General features: G+C 48.8%; 1 protein-coding gene across 3 annotated transcripts in view; it reads right to left on the bottom strand.

Moving 5' to 3' along the window:
* Nucleotides 1–18,550, bottom strand: part of SIL1 (SIL1 nucleotide exchange factor) — a 90,036-nt gene extending 71,486 nt beyond the window's left edge. Inside the window, exons 1-2 of one of the 3 annotated variants that reach the window (XM_085236867.1) lie at nt 18,418–18,550; nt 15,416–15,535 (exon numbers count right to left, since the gene is read on the bottom strand). The gene's annotated coding sequence lies outside the window, so the exon portion shown is untranslated. Of the gene's footprint in view, nt 1–15,415; nt 15,536–16,535; nt 16,822–18,417 lie in introns of those variants that run through there. The other 2 variants (XM_085236868.1, XM_085236869.1) reach the window with 2 other exon arrangements.
* Between the last annotated feature and the right edge of the window lie 507 nt (nt 18,551–19,057).

The following is a 19,057-nucleotide window of genomic DNA, read 5'->3' as shown; positions in this document are numbered from 1 at the left end:
GCAGATGCTGCAGTGCCACGTCACAAGATCCTTGTTCAAACACAGCATTGTTTCAATGACACTGCATCCGTGGCCAAGGCCAGTGTGACATGCGAGGTGATGTGGAACCACAACAGAGAAAGAAAAGGAAATTCAGCTGATCCAACCTAAAATTTTCTTTCTTTGAGCAATAGGGTTCCCAGATCCACAGTGAGCACCCATTTCTGTTGATTTGCTGAAGAGTGGAGGAGCAGAGAGACGTCTCAGAAGCAGCCCAGGGTTAGCAGTGCCTCCTCTTCTGACAAGCTGTGCAGCTGCATGGACAGGAGGAAGAGGAAGGTTTTATCTGAAATCCAGCTTTAATGAATGAAAGGAGACGTCTGTGGACAACCAGAGCGACCACAACACATGTTTTGCCACTGCTGCATATGTGGCAGGACGCTCCTTTCCTCAGCTCTGCCATGGAGCAAAGGGATGCTCCTGTAAGGTGCACGCAAAGCCAATCAACAATTCACACTAAGAAATCTGTGATTTATCACATCCTGCTCCTTAAAGGTATCAACAGACTGCTCACAGGTGACACAGTTGTGCTGACCGACTCAGTCGCTTATGAATGGTCTGGGTAAGGTCCTCCTCAGTGGCACAGGTAAGCTATTCACCAGTCAACAGCCTGCTACTCATGGACCAGCAGCCTTCAGGAACACACTGCTGCTCTCACATCAGCCAGGAAGAGCAGCTCCCAGCTCGGAGAGCTCCTGCTGGCTGGTCCAGGGGTGCTGCCTGGCAGAGAAGTCTGATGTCATCAGACAGAACATGAGAGATCAACAGCATCCTCGACTGTGGCTCATCAGTGGGTGAAATTAATCATAAAAGTACCATCCCTTGTCAATTTGACAAGTGTACTTATCCTCTGCTTCAGTATGCTCATGTTTAAACTGTTTGTGTTTCATTTAGTTGCTCACGTTCGAATTGTTCACATTTTGCTTATTGTGCTCACGTTTAAATCATTTATACTTTGCTTAGAAATAGATGCTTCTGTAGTTAAGTTCCACTGCTCCAGTAAAATCACTGAGCATTTGGTTTGCTGTCACTTTGTTGTCAGGTATCCAGAGAACGCTGTTGTCCTCTCACAGTGCACTTCTCCCTTTGCTTCAATCCGATGGGCACAGCCCTCACCTCCAAACAGACACGTGGGGTCGTTCTGCAAATAGAGCCATTCTCTTGTGACCAGGATAAGACAGAGCAGCCTACAAACACCTGTGTCTTGGTGGACACAGGCCCAAGTGATTGTGTATCTGCTTAACAGATCACAGTTCTGAAGCTCCACCTCAGCTCTCCACCCTCTGACACTGCATTGCAGCCTCTGGCATCAAGCACGGGATTTCTTGGATATCACCAGGTGGGAGCCACAAGGAAACAATCTGCCTGTATTAAAAACCCGGAGGCTCTTATAAGAGAGAAAAGGCACTGTCTTTCCAAATGTGCCTACTTGCCAGTGGCAACCTGCAGTGTGTTCCAGCATGGAGGACTCAGTGGGAAGATGCCAGCCAAAGAGCAAGAAGCTGAATGAACCTCAAGGAGCAACTAACCCTCATTCCCTGTCTTTGCAAGATGGCTGCTGGAATTTGCACAAAACGTCCCTTGCGGGAACATGCCCAAAGCTTTTTTGTCAGACAGGTCCCGAGCAGCAGTACTCCCAAAAGGAAGCAGGAGTAAAGCTTCCTTCTACATAAAGCCAAGGTTATAATGTCAAGAATCTCATCCCAGTGAGACACTGTGACGTCCCCAGCTCCATGCAGAGCCCCATCGCTCTGACAGCCACCAGCCCCTGCCCGAGGGACGACCTCAGCACAGTGCCTCACACACAGCTAACAGGACAGCATGCACAGCCTGTCTGCAAACACCTCACCCCACGCCAGATTTCAGGATGGAATGAAGTTGCGTACAGATAGTCCTATTGATATCACTTAATAAACCACTTCTAAAACATTTATTCTTCTTGCTTGCTCCTCATCACTTACTCCTACCAGGACTGTGCTGTGGTGTGTTGAAAGCACTCCTACGCAACGAAGAGGTAGTGGGAACACCTTGCCATATCTGCAGCCTACAGAGAGCCCACACAGCAAGGAGGCTGTGCTTCTAGGTTTACACAAATAAGTAACAAGAGGGACTCTGCTGCTCGGGCACAGATTGCCCTGGGACAGCAAGTCCTGCTCTTCAGTGGGTCCGAATCTGGACGACTACATGGAGAGAAACGTAAAAATCAGCCATGAGGTCACTTGGGTAACTTCTCTCTGGATGGACCTCGCAGGGAAATTCAAGTCCCAGATGCTTGGCTGAAACCTCCCTTCTCCGTGGAATCTGGCAAGGACAGAACCAACCCAGGACACAAGAGATCTCTGGGCACAGGTCTGCAGAGTGTGGGACTTGGACAGATGATGGCAGGGCAGCCAAGAGACCAGAGAGCTCCACCACGCTCTGTCCCACACCGTGCCCCAGAAGGGCTGGCTGCCAGGCTGCTGCAGACACCCCAAAGAAGCTCTCCACTTCATCCTGCACCATCCCACAAGCAAAGTTGTACAGGGAAGACAAGGGCAACCATAGTAGAAATGTGTGCTTACACAGCCTGGCACCTACTGTTGCATCATGCAATCTTTACAGCCACTATTAATAATTTACAACAATAAATATGAATAGCCCCTGCAGGCCTAGCCTTCAGCTAACATTAGCAGTCAACCCCTCTAACAGCTGCAATACCACCTAACACTGCTCTGCCCTACACCGACGTAACTGAGAGCAGAGAGGGAATCTCTCCAGCACTGCAGGCACCCAGGCTCAGAGCAGAGAGGTCTGTAAGGCATCAGTCCTCCTGAGCCAGCATTGCCTGGGACAGCCAAGGAGGCGAAAGAAATCTCCAGTTTACCTTCTGTAAGAACTGCTCCTCCAGGCCTGCATCCTGAGGAATGAGCATCCCCCCCAGCCAAAGCTTCCTCACCATACATAAAACCTCCTCACTATCTCATTTTTCATCCAAGATGTCACATTACTTCCTGCTACTATATTTACTCCAATCATACCATATGCACAGATAAAGTCTGCTCTGCTCTGTCTGCGACCACAGCACCAGTGTGAGACCCACCACCACGTGCAGTACTGATGCCCAGCACATGGTGATGCTGAGGATGACAGGGAGGAGTGCTGAAGCAAGCGATGGAAGCTGCTGCTCAGCTCCATCATCCTGATGATCCCAGCAGACACATCTGCAACACTGACAGCCCTAACCAGGAGCATTCTTTGAAACCTAATTAGTTACTTAAATAGCACTGTCTATACAAATGGCATACAGCTTAACACTGAACATCATTTAGTCTATTTATTAAATTTACTTCATAAATTCATTCAGAAACTTCAGCATTCACAGAAAATGCAGCTCTCTAGAGGGCAAGGGCATAGCTTCGTTCTCTGGATGCCTGAAGCCCAAGCAGGGCTGTGATATGCCCTGTGCCAGCCCACAGCTCATTAACAGCAACTACAGAGGGTCTGGCCTGCTGCACAGCGCATTGTGGAGCGTGCAGAACCAGAACACACCTCAGAGATCAGAGAACTGAATTTATCATTTATTATTGATAAATAACAAATGTATTCAACGTTACGACAGCTCTGCGCCTGCCTGCACACACGCCTGACATTCTCGCTCAGCACTGTCAGGGCTAAAGCTTGAATCAGAGCACAGGAGCACACATTTCTACCAGCTTAGGATTTGTCCACAGAGAGGAGAAGCACAGAAGATCTTTGGGACAAACATCTTCCTGAAGATGAATGCAGGAGGAGCTGGAGCTCACACTGCACAGCCTGTGCTCCAACCTGCTGCATTGCTGACCGCTGCCCGTGCCAAAACCCTCTGCCAAACGTGTCACAACAAACAGCATCCCTCTGCCTCGCCTTTCCCCATCCTCCCAAACATCAGTCAGAAATGCCTCTCCTGCCTGTGCCTGTTCCCTTCTCCTGTTCCTTGCTGCAGTTCCCCACGCACTGCTCAAGATGAAGTGGTTTTTCCATCCTAGTTGTACCTATCATTTCCACCAGCTCCTACTTGCCTCAGCTCAGACTAACCACCCCAAAGAGAGCTCATGTTGGAGAACTGGGGCTCTTTCCAACATGAAGAAAACAGCACTAGGCAGCTCTCACGGCTCGGGCAATCCCAGCCTGTCTGGGAACAGCCTTTTGTGCTTTCCACATTCACTCTCACAGCTCTCACATTGAGTAATAATCCCCTATCCCTCTCCAGATATTGGCTTCTCAATAAAGAGACTCAGTTAAAAGATAAAAAATTAGAAATGAGCAATGCTAATATCACAAGAGCATGTGCCAGCCTGCACACTGATGCTGCTACCCCTGCACTGCCAGCCCTGGTGCAGTTGGTACAGAAGCCACCCGCATGATGGTTCCCACACTCCCACGGAGGCATTTCCCACCTAGATTAAATAACAAGCCTTGCTCCCCAAACACAAGAGCTCTCACTCTGAAGCGAAAGCAGGAGAATGGCCAGTCAGCAGCAGGTAGCACTTGTTAAGCAATTTTTTTATTTTTTTATTTTTTTGAAGGAAAAAAATTAAAATTGCAAAGAGCTGCAAAGACTGCAAATGTAAAACTAAAGGCATAGACAGGGGAAGCTAAAAGAGAAGGTAATTCCTCCCCGTTCCGGTACTCCATCACCTGCCACCTCCACTTTGGGGATGTTCTTTGCCTTCCTGTCTGTGAGGTGCCTACAGACAGACAGGTGCTGACACCACTACGAGGATCAGGATGCTCTGCTCTCTGCTGGTTCCTGGGCACTGTTTGAAGCATAATAAAAAAAATCAGGGAAGATGGAAGGAAACTGCCTGCACACAATGCACCGTCAACTGCAAAAAGTCCACAACTTAAAAATACTTTTCTTCTCTGATCTCTTGTCAGATGGAGCTATTTTAGGTGTTTCTTACAGCGATGCATGGAAAAAACAGATCGAAATACGACAGTGCAGCATCCTTTTAATTATAGCTATCAGTGCCTCACAGCTGTCACAGCCCCTCCAGCTCTTCTTCCAGAAAACACTTGGAGCAATCGCTTGGGTGCCGCAGAATCGCCCCGACCCAGCACACCCACGGCACCCCATGAGGCAGATGCAGACTGAGTGCTCAGTGATCAGCAGTTTTACAGATCCCCTGGGGGACCCACTGCGTTACCAGACAGCTCTCACCATCCACACAGCTCTGACCTTCCCATGCAGTCTTGCTTTTCGCCTTATCAGCCTCCTCTATGCAGAGCTTTGATCCACCGAGTGACTCCAGGCTCAGAGACCTTCTTTCCTTTTGCTGTCCAGACATGAAGGACGCTGAGTTCGGGTTCCTGAACACCTGTGCTTCAGACAGGTGGGCTTTGATGCTGTACCAAGAGCTGGTCTCTGCAATTCCTCCGGTCTCTTCAAACACCAGCAGAGTCCATGGCTTGCGATCTGTGCAAAAGAGTGTTTTTCCTGAGGAAGGGGAAGGAAAGCCACGAAAGTGCTCGTCTCCATCTTGTCACTGCAGAACACGCTGTATTGATGCTTCAAAGAGCTCCTCAATCTTAAATCCTTATGACACGGTGACAAATCAGGGAATCTGCCTCTGTATGGCTCACAAATCCCAGCAGGTGTTGTGAGACAGCAGTGCAGCAAACACCTTGGCCACCATGAGGTCACTGTGCTCTCAGGGCTGCCGGGTACGGCTGGGTCCGTGTGGATGCTCTCCGTAGGAAGGTTCCAGCACACACTGCAATGGCCACAAGAGCTGCGAGTCTAGGATGCAGCTGTGCAGAACACAGGCACAGAAAGGCCCTCAGCAAGGAGCACATCTCCAGGTCCCTGCACACACCTGGGGGAAAGGAAGGGGAGGGACAGCAGCCTGTGCCTAAAGCACAGTTCTGAAGAAAGGAGCGCGCGCAGCAACTTCCTCCTCTGACAGGGAACATTCTGAGCAGCTTCCTCTCCATCCTGGTGGTGCCGCACACTCATCTTGCTCTACCACTCAGGGAAACAGGCAATCCATGGCAGGACATGTTTGTACAGAGGGGGCTTCTCCCACTAAGACCACAGATTGCTGGCAACGTTTATCACGAGATGGACAAAACACTCTGCACGGCTTTTACATTAGCTGAAATTCTAAATGAAGCTGCCATGTGAACCAAGGCTGCTTCAGTGCTGGCCTCTGCAGTGACTCCCAGTGACCACAGATGGCACATGCCAAGACAAGCTTTGGCAGACTGATCCAGAGCGTGAGAAATCTCAGTACAACCAGAACCTGGCAGGGGTGGCTATTCACAAGGATAAGGGTTTGCAGCATCAGGGTCAGACAGCTCGCTTTGTCTAGGGCAAGGACCCTGCCATTTGTGCATTAAGCAGTTCCAACATTTATTCTACTTTACAGGAAGAAATAATTACAGTGGCCTCCAGTCTCCAACTGTTTGAGACCGTATTTAAAGAGCAAAAAGCAACCAAAGCAAACAGCATCTGTACAAAAATCTCCGAATTGGCTTTTAGTGCCCAGACAAAAGAGGGTCATCTGAGGAACCGCTTCCCTCATTGTCCTTTCTAATTTCTATTTCATAACAACAGCCGGGCACTGCGGGAAAAGCGCTGCAGGAGGCAAAACACTGCTTGGGTGGCTGAGCAGTCCGACCTCCGGCCTCAACCCAGCACTGCAGGTGTGTCACAACTGCCCACAGACCCACCTGCTCTGCTGCTTCTCTCTTTGCAGAGCTGAAAGCACTGAGCCAGTCCTGATTGGGCTCCATTGGACATGGAGGTGCCAGAGGAACTCACACACACACACACACACAAACACACAAACACACAAACACACACACACACAGCTCTCTCACAGGCATTTCTAGCAAGGATAACTCTCCTGGTAATCAAGCAGAGAGTCCTGTCTCGGAGGAGATTTACAGAGGGTTTTTTTCTCTTGAAAGCAATAATAGATGGACAACAAGAAAGAGACAAAATTAATGCACAGAGTAATTATGCCCCAGGTTGCAAATAAGAGTGATTCCTCACCCTGAGACAAGTCTGGAAAACAAGATTAAAATGCTTAGGGGACATATTCTTGAAACAGCAGGTAATAGAAGAGATAAAATGTATTTACAGTATCTCACAGGGGACGTGTACTTTTTAGGTAACATTACTAGATAGTAATTCTGCTGAGGAGAGTAATATTCCACTCCTCATTACGGAGTTAAAAGGGTGCCCAAAAGAAAAGCAACTTAACAAAGCATCCCTAATGGCAACTGGGTCCAGTTCCAGAAAGGCAGGCTTTGCCCAAAGTGCAACCAGAAACACAAAGAGCATCTGCAGGAACACTCAGTCTATAAGCAACATTAATAATCTATGCAAATAGCACAATTTAACAACAAGCAAAAAGAAGGCTGGGATGGGAAGCAGACTACAAAAGCTCTCCTGTGACGATGCTGTCTAGGAGGGCAGACGTGCCTTGCCCCACTTCCCCAGTGCCCACAGAACCAAGGCTGCCAGCTAACAAACTGCGCCTCAAGTGCCCACCAGCAGAAACAATTTGTCATGTGTCACATCAAATCAACTCTTATGAGACCACTGTACTCCCTGAAGCAGACGGCTGCCAAACTCCAAAAGAAAAATCCAAAAGAAAAACCCTTGGGTTTCCAAAAGAAAAAGCACTTGGGTCTAGTGCTGGCCAGTTCTAGACCCAAGTGCTCACAAAGACCAGAACACTTTTTGTTTTTAAAACACATCAGCACAAGGCAATCTGTTCCTGCACAGCACCTCCTCTGTGAGGCAGACACCAGTAGTATCCATTACTAAAAAGAACGTGGATTTTAAATCATCACTCTGGGCTGAAGCTCCTTATAACACAGAGACTTCATGTTCCTCATCCAGCAGCACAACATTTCACTCATCCCAGGGAATCATTATGAAGGCTAATGTTGGTAGACAAGCCTCAGTAACGTGAAGTGCTGCCAGCCTGCAGTGAGTTATCATCCATCTGAGCAAGCGCTGCTCCTTCCCAGCCAGCCTCACACTCTCCCCCTCCTTCACTTCAGCTTCTTTCCTCCATCCCTCATTCCTCCTCAGCTCCTTCCCATCCAGGGCACGTTTTCTCCTCTCCTACCCTTCTCCTGCTCACCCTGCAACCACAACACAGGTCCCCAGAGAGTACACCAGTGCCTTTTAGAGAGGGTGATACTGCAATGACAAAGCCAAAACACGCTTGGAAACCTTCTAAGCATGAGTAGGGATTTCAGTTCCTCTTCCCTGGCCAAACCTTAAAGTGAGAAGCACTACCCTGCCCACTTGGCTGCTCACCAAGGGTCAGCATCACTTTGTTCCTGTTCTAGAACCCTTTTTTGGGTGAATTCCCAAACACTACCTGTACCCTGGCCTCAACCGAGGCCTCACAGCACAGCCCCTGCAGGTCCCATTCTGCTGCACAACCCTGCACGCTCCACTGAAGCCCAGGCCCTGGCTCCCCCATGTTGCCTCTGCCACAGGGATCAGTCCCACAGACTTGCCCTTCTTTGCTTCTGCCTGCAGTATTTTTGCCACACCATTTCCCACATTCAACTAGCAGGTGCCAAAATGGCACAAGAGGTCCCACTCCATTCCCAGCTCAGCAGCTCCATCCCTGAGCTCTGCGAGGACACACTGCTGAGCTCCCACTTCAGTCAGCAAAGGCTGTTCAGGACCCAGGGCCAGCCAGCACAGCCTCAGCATGGCTACAGCAGCCCTACAGAAATCCAAACCACCCATCCGCCCCTGCAAACACCTTGAGAGCTGTAAGAGGGCAAATTTCCCAGCCCAGGACTCATCTGCCAGCTCCAGAAGTTCCACGCCCACAGGCTTCAAGTGCTGTTACCCATCTGAGACCAATCACAGACAAAAATCTCTCCTGCTGCAGGAGATGAACACTGGCCCCAGAAAAGTCTGTCTGCAGGAGGCCTGAGGTGGACAGAAAGCTTTATAACCCACAAAGGAGGCTGGTTTATTTCAAAGTGAGAGCGAATGGGAGAAAGGTAAGAGATCTAAAGGAAAGATGAGAGAAGTAGGAGACACTGCCTCCAGTCACCAGAAAGCAGTGTCTGTCCCAAAATCCTACAACAGAGCCTTGACTGACACTACACATAAACAAAAAAAAAAAATAAAATAAAAAAAAAAAATCAGAAAAGAACAAACTGGCAAGCCTAGAGCAAAGAACATGGGAAATACAAGGCAGGCAGGCACAGGGCATTCCCCTTGGTATTGGGAGCACCAGCACAAACCTCAGCAGCTATTTTTCTACAGAATTTATTTAAAGAGCATCTGATGTTTCATGACAAGTCACATCTAGACGCTGTTTGATGTATACTGGGATTTCTCTCCAGCCACAGGGACTGGCATCAAGTGCAGGACTTGCCCTCGCCCAGCACAAGCACAGCCAGCTGGCACGTGCAGAGAAGAACTGTGAAGTGCTCACTTCCAGCAAGCAGCAGAACACGCAGACTACTGCCGTAACACTGCAAGTGTTACACCAAAATATCCTGGAGGAGGTGGTTAGCAGACGCAAGGCTGTCATTCCCAGTGATGCTCTGCAGGCAGCTACAGCTGCAAAGATGCAGAGCCAGGCTCCTGCCATCTCCCTCAGACTTCACACACTCTGCTTTCCAACAAGCACAGGACACGGACCTCCCTCAGCGTGCACCTACCCAGCTGAGATGTTCGAGCAGCAGGCAAAGCTCCAGGTGGCAATCCGTAGCACAGCTCCAACTCCCAGCTCTGAACAGAGGGCAGGAGGTCCTCCTCTGAGAAGTTTACATAATTTCAGCATTCTGACTTGAGCGGATTTCAGAGAAATCAAACGGACACAGTGCTGAGGAGTTCCAGGGCACCCGCACTGATTTTCTCAGCAAGTTCTGATTATGTTTCTAAACAACGGAAAATTTTCTGAACAATAAAGAGAACAAAAACCACACAAGCCACCAGAAAACCAGCGAGGACTCAAAGCTGCTTCAGACAGCAATCTCACTCTCTCCCAAAGGGATGCTCTGCAAAAACCCAAACAAAGGAACTCATTTACAACATCACCATGAATTGCTTTACCCCTACAGAACTTGTAAAAGTGCCACACTTGTGAGTGCCATTACGATTTCCAGCAGCCTCCTGCTGACTTTCAACAGACTTTGCAAGCTTCTCTGCACACATTTTGCACTTGATTACTCCGTGCTCATCGGAAGAAAAGGAAAGCAGTGCACTAAAGCAAAGCCACTTGCTTATTCCTGATGTGGATGCAACAATGTGAACTCAACAACCTCACTGCCACCGCAGACAAGCACCTCCACTGAGGGACCACAAGCCTCGCACCTCACTCTTCAGCTTCTAACCCTGACAAGGACACATTGCTACAAGCCATCACGCATTAAAGCAACAGCAGCATATTCAAAACTTTCTAAGCTCAGAGCTTCCAGAAGAATCTAACTCACTCAAGACTGCTGCTGGAAATTTCACATGGTGTAACAGGGTCGATGTGGTGGGCAGGAAGAGATCAAGAAAAATAAGACTTGGAAAAAAGCTCCCCAAAAGTAACCACGCTACAGTAGAGATGGTGAGCTGGCCAAGAGCATTTGAAGGGCTGTGCATTTCCACTGCCGCGGTCTCAGGAATGAAAACGAAGTGAATTCATGTTGTATGCGTACTGTCCACTATTTGTTATTGTCTAGCCATTGATGCTTACTTGAAAAATAAAATTTAATTAAACCCCACAGTACAGCTTAGCCTGCTTTTGAAATATGCCTGCATTAGTGGATCATTACACTAAATGAAATACAGCTTCATATCATATCTTTCAAGTAGCGTCCTAAAACATTTACAAATTAAATAATACTCTTGCAGAGAGAAATTGAGACACAATGTTTAGCAAGGGCAAAGAGATGTTTACAGATGAAAACTGAAATGAGGTGTGGAGGCAATGAGGCAGAGAGGAGCCGGAGGGCGCCTCCAGACCTTGCTGGGAAGGTTCTCCACGTACCAGAAGCCACGCAAAGCAAGCATATGCCAGCACCAGGCGAGCAGAAAGGGCAGCATCCCCAAGCCCCCAGGAAGCCAGCAGAAGCTCATCCAGCACTTGGTGTGTGTGCTGGCACAGTTGGACAAGCCCAGAGGTGCCTGTGCTCTTTTGCATTCAGGAGAGACCCAGCACCAGCACTGCAAGGAGCAGGGAAGCCGAGGAGGGAGGAGGCCAACGGCAACAGCAGTGGAAAGGGAAGAAAGGTGTTTTCCCACAAGCTCTTGTCACACAAGTTGATAAACATGAAGTCAGAGTGCCAAATATGCATGAAAATAGTGGTAAAGAAATAGAAGCTCAACTTGAGAATGTTTAACTCAGCTGTGAAGATCAAATCGTGCACATAGGCTTAATAAAGGGTCCCTTACATCTCTGCCACAAGCAGCCAGCTGTTGTTTCCTAGCAGTACAGTGAGGCCTCTGCTGGTGCTTTCCCATCTCTGGAGGACACATGAGGCCTGCTCACTCTTCCTCCTAGGCTTCTGGTGCCCATAGGAGGCGAATCCACACAGCCCTCGTCCTGAGAAGGATGCCCATTTTCATCAAATATGGGCTAATTCTGCACCTCTGAGAGCTCCTTGGTGGCCTGAAACTGGCCAGTGCTGAAAAACACACCAGGAGGGAGTGAGAGGAATGGCAGAGAGGAGGTCAGTGCCCCCATGTGTCCTTCAGAAACCAGGCCAGAGGATTCAGACCAATGAAGATACCAACTCTCAACAAACTGAAAAAAGGGATGTAGAAAAGCACTCTTGTGGCAGACAGCACAAGATATACTGTGCTAACATTTACATGGAGCAAAAAAAAAAAAAAGAGAAAAAAAAAGGGAGCTTTGGTTTCTTAGGGTGAAAGCACAGACAGGTTAATGAGTCAGCGTCAGTCAGAGGAGCAATGTCTGATGTTGAGAGAAGCAAAGCAGCAAGTGAATATTGCATGAGCATTACAGCTCAGGCTTGAGGAGATCCGAGATTTGTCTTTTCCTTAATAGCATCTGGGGCAACGCCAACTGTTCTTAGACAAACTATTTACTCTGAGAAATAATTTTCTTTAAACAAGGGTAGCCCAAGACTGCATCCTCTTTCACGCAAGTCTGGGAAAGGCTGCACCCTGCAGCTCCCATCTCCATGGCAATACACCAGCTCACACACAGAAGGAGCCGATGGCAGTACAAATCTCAGCACGAAGGCAAACCTTCCCCAAGAAAAGACCGGGGGTGGCAGAGCCCTCTCCAGTGCCAGCCCATGAGAACGTTGGGCTGAAGGAGCCTAGTGTGCGAGATGCTCACTTTTGTGAGAAGGAGAGCATGCCAGCCTGTAAGAAAGAGAAAAGAAAACCTTGTGAGGGCACATCTGGATCTGTCCTTTTACAGTAAGATGACAGAAGACTCACAGCTGCTGCTCTTGCTGGGGATCAACAACCAACAGTTGAATTCCCAGTGGTCCTGCTGACTTATCAGCATGCTGAATATCTTATTTAGAGGCAAAAAGTTCAGCCTGCCATATAACCATGAAAGCTGTCAACTTTCCAGCCTATCCTGGGCTTCCTCTGTGGGATCCTTCCCCACGAATCATGGACTCCTCTCCAACATCACTCTGCAAAATTAAAACGAGCAGCTGTGGCAAGAAGCAATTCATTATGCATTGAGCTCCTAAGACACACAGCACAAAGCAAGGATGGGCAAAAACCATCTAAGTGTATGAAGAAACAGTCCAGGATCCTTCCTAAAAGAAACATACAGCAGGGGAGGTGAATCAGGAGTTGCACAGAAGAACTGGTGCACAAAGCATCCCTCCTGCACAGAGGACAGAGTCTCTGCTATGGCCCACACAGCCCCAAGCTGCCAGAGGCAAAGTAGCACCAAACCTGCCAACAACACGGCTGTCCCCTACCTGCAGCTGTGCCCCTTCCCTTCCCTCATCAGCAGGGAGTGAACACTCATGCACAATCACCTGCACTCCTCCCAGCCCCCCTTTCCTAACAGCAGTCAGCACAAAAGCTGCATGGCAGCACCAAGGCAAGCTGGGTCTGGCTTTGTGCTTCTCAGACTGAGTCAAAGCCTCCCTGACACTTAAAAGCAGCACAACCAGCTTGCATAAAAGATGAAGGCTGCTGAGCCTCCCCCAGCCTTCCCAAGGCGAGATCAATCTGTGTGCACTGCAATCATCAGACAGCAGGAACGCAAGGCTAGACTGCAGCACAAGGTTAAAAATGACCAGGCTTCCCATCCACAGCTATTTCAAGAAACCTGCTCATCTACTGCTCACCAGCCCTGTTCTCCATCTCTGACTATAATGAGAACAAAGTTCTAACATTTAAAGCAGAGCATGTTGCTATTCTTATTTGTTTGAGGAAAGGAAAGGCATGGGGTGTCTGATAGGGAGGAGGGGGTGCAGCCCAAACATCTGCAGAAGTGCCCATTTTCTCCTTAAACATTTCATTTGCACTAATTTCCACGTCTGCCTCTCTCAAAAGCCATGCCAGGTAATTAGAATCATTATAACTATTATTAGACTGTAATATTATTATAGCATTTTTGCTACTCTTGACATCTGTTGGCTGATACATTTAACTGGTACATAAGAAATAATTGCACATAGATTTCTTGCAAATGAGCATCAACACAGAAGACATAAAAATGTTCTATGTCGAAAAAGTTAATTTTGTGAAAGCATGCTTGAAATAAAAAATTCTAAAATTAACAGTTAAACCCTTAAAAACTCTCATTAAAGCAACTGTTTTGGTTTTAAATAGGCAGCTGCTTAAAAAAAAAAAAAAAGGCTTTTCCTTAGGGACATAAAGATATACACCTGGCTTGGTATCTCTTTCAGATCAACATAAGTATGCACCTTCTTCCCACCTATTCCAGTGACCCCCAGGTTTTTATAATACCCACCCATCTTCCTCTTCCCCCTCTGCAGCAGGCCTTCGAGTTATTTGGCAGAGATTCTGACTGTGCAGAGAACCAGCGTAAGCAGGTCTCTTATCCACTGACAATCCTACAGAATTATCAGTAAACCCACATTCAGGACAAAACATAGCTTCTTGCATCACAGGAAGCCCAGAGGGCTTTACAACCTGGACTCAGGTTACCATTTATCAACCACTGAAATTTAGCTGTACCCAGTGTGGAACACAACCTTTTCACAGCTGCAGCACAGCCTCCCTGAGAGAAGTGAGGGAAACTGCAGCAGAAATTGCAGGAATGCTGTAGGTAAGCTGAATTTTCCTCCCTGGGACTATAATTTGGTCAGAGCACTGACATCAGTCGTGGAGCAGTAAAGGAGAACAGGGCACAGCTCCTCTGTTAGGCTGATGATGGCCTCGAAGCACTGGGGGAGGTAACAACGATGGCCTAGTACCTCCAGCTACAAGCCTTGAGCGGCAGAGTAGGTGAGACACAGAGGAACTGGCTTTGAATTTGCTGGGGCCAAGTTTCACCTCCAGCTACACAGATGTGCACAGAAAGATGGTAAGTGGATGGAAGTACACTTCTGAAGAGGATCAGCCTCTTAATCTTCAAAAAGCTGAAGACAGCAGCTCACTATTGACCAAATTCAGGAAGCTGGAGCCAGCCCTGTTTGGACAGTGACATTCTCTCTAGTTAAATGGATTTCAATGGTTAAAGCAATACCTCTTCCTTAAGCATAGTTCATACTGAGAAGATGACAAGCAAAGCTCTACTGGTATCCTGCAACTGCTCCCACAGGAAGACACCATTCAGGAATAAAAAAGTCATTATAATTAATTAACCTGCAGCGAGCCAGTTTTATTTCAGGGTTGAGTAACCACATGAGGAACTTTCTTAGAACTGCACGAGAAGAAAAATGTATTTTACATACAGACAAGCCTAACTTTCACTATGGACAGATTTACAAAGAAAATACAGCAACGCACTTTAGACACAAATTTCCTAAAATGCATCCCTCTGCAACCAAAGTAGAGAGGTTTCTACGCTTTGTGTGCTGCTGATCCAAGGGAGCTCATCTCAGGAGCTGGCCATTTCCTCCTGTCCATGCAGGAGGTGCCACTGGGCACAAAGACTGCACTTGGTCCCTGGAAGGAACACCTACTCCTTGCTGTCAGCAGAGGAGCTGGGCTGGGGAACTGAGGATTGCTCTGGGACAGGCTAGGTTAGTGCTATCGAGAAGTTTGACTTGCAAAACACAGCACTTTCAGAAATGGCACAATTACCGCTCTAGAGAACGGCCCACCACATCTCCAGCCAGCACACAGCAGTTATAGCAGTCTTTTCCCACATCCATCACTTTTAGGGAACTCAGAAGAATTCCGGCTAGGTGAGCCCACCTCCATGAGGCAGAGTGCTGGACAGAGAAGGACAACAAAGTGACTCACCCACGCATGCACCCCAGGGGTAGCTATCAATGATTCCTTGTTGCAAGGGAAGAAAATGTCACGGAGTGGCACTCGGAGTTTTGTCCAGGTTTGATTCTATTCATCCTTTTCATTCATGGCCTGCACAATGAAAGAGAAAGTACTTTTATAAAAGCTGAAAGGGTGCCCAGCAGTTAAGAGCTTGAAGCACTCTAGAGGTCATGATTGGAATTGATAAACTTGGAGGAAAGTTCCAAAAATACCCATGGATCAATAAAAAGAAAAGCAGTAAAAACAAAGCAAAGAACTACCCTTGAAAACAGCAAAAACAGAGATCAGATACACAAATACAGCATGAGGGAAAACTCCAGACAGAGGTAACCTAAAGAAAATCAGGGACTAGACTGAAAATGCAATGTGTCGATGTTGTGGCACCACAGCTCCAAGTGCAAAGAGCTAGAAATCAGTCTCAGATTTAACTGCATAACATTCATAATTCTCTAAGACCAGAAATAGAATTACTAAGTGCAGCTAAGCAGGGGAGAGTAGAGCAGGAAGACCACACTGGATGTTGGTATCACCCTTAGAAAGTCATAAACTACCAGGGCTGGGCCACAACAGGAGCAGTCAGTGGTACAACATGTGCAGCCTGAAGGAAGCTGTTGAAGGGTTTTCCCCATCCCTGCTGCCCTCCAGACTTGTTATCAGCTCTCAGCACCAACAGTTGCTTACAAGGACAATAATCAGTTTGGTCTGCCTGTTTGCTGAAGGCAAGACACAGAGCAGGCTGCCAAGGAGAGTCGGGCAGCAGCAGCAGCACATCACAGCTCACCTTGACTGCGAGGGCGCAGGACCCACAGCTGGGGATATGGAAGCCACTATGACACCTGGTTTGGGCCTTGCTCTGAGCATCTCTTGCTGGCCTCAAGACAGGGGTATAGACAAGGTGGCTTTTCCAGCCCCATATTTTATTTTAGCATCTTCCATCTGGCCACTCCTACACCACTACAGTAGTGACATTTAAGAGCTAAATTAACAGCCTTCTCTTCCCAAAAATACAATAGAGCTGCTCACACTGCTGAAAGGGCACCCACACAGCAACACACAGCACAAGCACAGCCTTACCCATTCCAATTCATACCTTTGTTACCTTTCATAAATGAGGCTCTCCAGCTCAACTTGCCACCAAGCCAACCTGTGCCACAGGCTGCGGCCTTTCAGGGTCCTCAACTAGTTCAGCTCAGCTCCCTGTCACTCCAAAGGAATCAGCAGCAATCACTACCAAAAGCACCACAAGGATCTAAGGGCTCACTGTGTCAAGGTACTTCACAGAGCAGCTGTGCCCCTGCAGCTGCTGGTACACACTCACAGCTGCACCCAACTCAGCACAGCCCTGACCCAGGTCTCTGCCAGCAATCCAGCAATGGGGAAAATCTACAAGTCATTCGCAGAATTGGAACGTAACTGCAGGGAACATTTAAGATTCCACAGTAACTCAAAGAGGACATTTTTTTCTTGAACCAGAGCTTTGGGAGCACGCTGCCTCACGAACCGCAGTCAGAAGATTTGACAAAGCCTTTAACCCACGCTGTCTCTTTCCACATGGCTGTTTCCCAGAGGATCCCGTGTTGTGGCATTACACATCTCAGGCGCCAAGAATATCTGTGTGTTAATAATAAATAATAACCAGCTTTATAGGGAGCTTATCAACAAAGTGCTCAACAAATCTTAATTAAAGCTGATTCATCTACTCCAGTAGCAAAAGTTAAATATTATTTCTCAGAGGGGAAACCTGAGCGGTAACAGAGCTGAGGTGGGTTATGAAAGCCACAGTCAGTAGCAGAGAGGATCAGCACACAGAAGGGCTGACTGCTATCTCTAAATTTATTGCAATAACCCACTGCCTTGCATACTCTCAAGGTAGAGTTGATACGTTTCAGTCACATCTGCAGAGCTTGATCATGCCAGTATTTTATCAGTCCTCCACATCCTTGCAAGGTAAGAACAGAGAGAGGAAGGGCTCAAGTGGCCACGGAAAGGTTGTGAAGCATTTTGTTGCTCACACTAAGTTCTCAACAGTGAGAAAGGAGATGGCAGTGGCAGAACCAAACCAGCTTCCTCCAGGGCATGGGGACTGCTCTGCAGGCCAAGGGCAGTGCTGAAGACTCAGCAGGAATTGCCTGTTTCCAGCTAATTTACGTAATAGGAAAATATTTGTGTCAAGTCTGCAAACATACAGCCGTGCAGAAGGAGCCTGCAGACACCATTCTTACCTCCGTCAGTTGCACTCCTACAGCAGAGTGCTTGGCAGAGGTCTCTGGGACAATATTTAGGGTGCTTCCACCACAGCATCGCCTTGCAGGTGGCTCAGAACGCAAGCCAGCCTGGCCATTGTAAAGGTTGAAGAAAAAGAAAGCATGAAGCCCAGCCCTTGCCAGCATTACCCCCAGAGCAGAGATGAACCCACAACGAGCAGGAGGGCTGCAGCAGTGCTGGGGCAGATGACAGAGCACCGCCTGCTCCTCGCACACTGCTTAACCACAGCTGGGTGATTAAACTGATTTAACTGCCTGCTCCCGGGCCGGCTGTAAGGCAGGCCCAGCCATGACAGCTCGTCACACACGGCTGAAGCTGAGCGGCAGCGCCCCAAGCAGTGCGCGCACAGAGCCCCGCACGAACGGCCCGTGTAATTTCCACGCAAGTGCAGATCCTCAAGCCAGCCCGCAGCTCGCTGTGCTCGGAACGAAACCTTCCGAACGGAGCCCGCGTGCACGGACAGCGGAACTCCGCCGCCATGAGGGGACGAGGGCTGCGGCCGCAACCCAGCTCTCCCAGAGCTCTCTCGCGTGGCTTTTTTTCGGCTGCTTCTACAAAACGGGAGGCCGGGAGGCCGCCTTCCTCCGTCACGCTCCTTTATAGAACCGCAGAGCCGGCACTCATGGCCTCAGAACGGAATGAATCCACACCCGGGACAACTGAACCCCACGGGACAGCTATCACAGACCCTGCGCCCCCCCACTCACCGCTCCGCACTGCGCACGCTCCGCCAGGCCGAGGGCGGGAACGTGGCTGAGGGGCGGCTGCGCTGTGGAGATTCCGGTTTCCGCCCTCCGTTTGTGGCCGGTGCGAGCGTTCTGCTTCCAGTGGTGTTTTTCACTCCTGTTAAAGTCATATAAGCAGTAGGAGTCAGGGAGAGAGGCAGATTTACTCCTTGATCATCACTTCCATGTGGCATGGCTGGGGGATGCAGCACTACCCGAGGGCCCGTGCATCCCCACTCCTCACAGGAGAAAAGGGCCAAAAGAGCGCTGCAAGAGTTCCCCCGGGGCTGCTGGTTTCAGCGAGTGGCTGGAACCTCTGTCCTCCTCCTGTGCTAGGTGGTCAGAGAAAGTGACGGCCAAGCATCCATGACCTGCTCTGTCCCTTGTGCTCCTCATCCATGTTGAGGTAGATGGCAAGGGAGAATGAAGGGTGTTAATCTCAGGCTCAGCACCTGGCATCCCCTATAGGAAAGCAGGAGGTCACTGAGGGCACAGTGTAATGGAGGAGAGAGCAGCAAGCTGTGCCCATCAGCAGCTAGCTTCACCCATGGGTGTTGTTACCCCTCAGCCATCAGCAGTGCTGAGAGCTCTGGCAGGCACAGCACCAAATGCTGCTACAGGT

The sequence above is a fragment of the Meleagris gallopavo genome, chromosome 15 (genome assembly GCF_905368555.1).
Source record: "Meleagris gallopavo chromosome 15, MGAL_WU_HG_1.1, whole genome shotgun sequence".
NCBI classification, from domain to species: Eukaryota; Metazoa; Chordata; class Aves; order Galliformes; family Phasianidae; genus Meleagris; species Meleagris gallopavo.
Note: the sequence above shows the minus strand (reverse complement) of the source record. Positions and strands in the feature narration are given on the sequence as shown.